The sequence below is a fragment of the Limulus polyphemus genome, unplaced genomic scaffold (assembly GCF_000517525.1).
Source record: "Limulus polyphemus unplaced genomic scaffold, Limulus_polyphemus-2.1.2 Scaffold1049, whole genome shotgun sequence".
NCBI lineage: Eukaryota > Metazoa > Arthropoda > Merostomata > Xiphosura > Limulidae > Limulus > Limulus polyphemus.
Window position 1 is genome coordinate 249,327 of NW_013666659.1, and position 1,829 is coordinate 251,155.

General features: G+C 37.5%; 1 long non-coding RNA gene across 1 annotated transcript; it reads right to left on the bottom strand.

Moving 5' to 3' along the window:
* Nucleotides 1-721: 721 nt before the first annotated feature.
* Nucleotides 722-1,517, bottom strand: LOC111086370. The gene is made up of 3 exons (XR_002611092.1): nt 1,414-1,517; nt 1,229-1,302; nt 722-1,080 (listed from the first exon to the last, which is right to left on the bottom strand). It is a non-coding gene; the product is annotated as an uncharacterized LOC111086370 (long non-coding RNA).
* Nucleotides 1,518-1,829: the final 312 nt, after the last annotated feature.

Here is a 1,829-nt window from a genome sequence, read left to right on the forward strand (position 1 = left end):
CTCCACGGCTGAAAGGGCGAGCATGTTTGGTATGACGGGGATTCGAACCCGCGACCCTCAGATTGCGAGTCGAGCGCCGTAACCACCTGGCCATGCCGGGCATGCCACTGGAGGGTTAAACTAAAATGAAGGCAGCCAATAAACACCACCCACTGCCATCTCTTAGACTACTCCATTACCAACGAGTAGTTGGATTGACTGCCACTTTATAACGCCCCCACGGCTGAGAGGGCAAACATGTTCGGTGAAGGGGTGCAAACCGGTGACCAGCAGATTTTGAGTCGAGTGCCATAATCACCAAGCCATTCCAGACCTAAATATTAATAATGAAGTAAATTTAAACCACTAATAAGAGCTTTATCTCTTCATAGAGTCATTGTTTTTCTTAAACTTCTAATAGTATAAAGTTGAATTTGTAACAGAATAGCACTGGTAATAAAATATAGTTAGTCACTGACGTAAGAAATTGATAAATAAATATTTTGTGAAAGACATTTCACCCATGTATAACCGGATGTTTTTATATGAAAGTTTTTTTTTTACACAAACCACGTGATTAATTATTCTTGAGCCTAAAATGTTGAAAGTCGGAACACAACTAGAGAGTACAAACCTGCACCTTTTGAATAAGTCCCTCAGTCACTCAACGGTAAGTCTGAAGGCTTTACCGCTAAAAACCGGATTTGATACCCGTGGTGGGTACACCACAGAGAGCCCAGTACGTAACTTTGCGGTTAACAACAAACAAAATTGTAATTAAGAAAATTTTCAACACGAAGACCAGATGGTGTAACCTATTACTTGTTTACTTGGACAGCTAAAGAGAGTCAATTGTAGTTTCTTAACGTGGATAACTATAAAGGAGGTAACCTGTAGCTTACCAACCTGGAAACCTATAACTTGTCAAAGTGGATATCTAGATGTAGTCACTAATAATTTGTCGAGGTGAACAACTAAAGGGAGTTAGTTACTTGTAACTTATCATGATGCATTACTGAAGATAATAACCTCTAATTTGTCAACTCGGACAACTAGAAGAGGTCATCTGATATGTCAATATGGACATTTACTTGAAGTTACCTGTAATTCGCTAACGTGGAGAGCCATAAAGAGTTACCTCTAATTTATCAAAATGGACACCTAGAGGTGGTAACCTGTAATTTGTTACCCCGAGGATATAGTATAAGTCAACTGTAAATTGTCAGCTTGAACAGCCAAAAGAAGTTACCTGTAATTTGTCAATATGGACACCTATTAGAAGTTACCTATAATTTGTCAATATGGACAACTGTTAGAAGTTACCTATTATTTGTCAAACAAATTACAGGTAACTTCTAATAGGTGTCCATAGTCCATATTGACAAATTACAGGTAACTTCTAACAGTTGTCCATATTGACCTATTAGAAGTTACCTGTAATTTGTCAATATGGACACCTATTAGAAGTTACCTGTAATTTGTCAATATGGACACCTATTAGAAGTTACCTGTTATTTGTCAGCATGGAGAAGTAGAAGGAGTTGCCTGTAATTTGTCAATATGGACACCTATTAGAAGTTACCTGTAATTTGTCAATATAGACACCTATTAGAAGTTACCTGTTATTTGTCAGCATGGAGAAGTAGAAGGAGTTGCCTGTAACTTGTCAACGTGTGTTTGGTTTATTCCACTCATTAACTAACCAGTTTTTAGTATAGCTGCAGCAGGTACCAATAAGTGTGGTTTATTCTACTTAATTGACCAATCTAAAAATAATGTCTTCCTGTTACTACAGCTGCCATTAGTGTATATGAATAATTCTACTGTTTAACTGACTAACCTTACTTAAC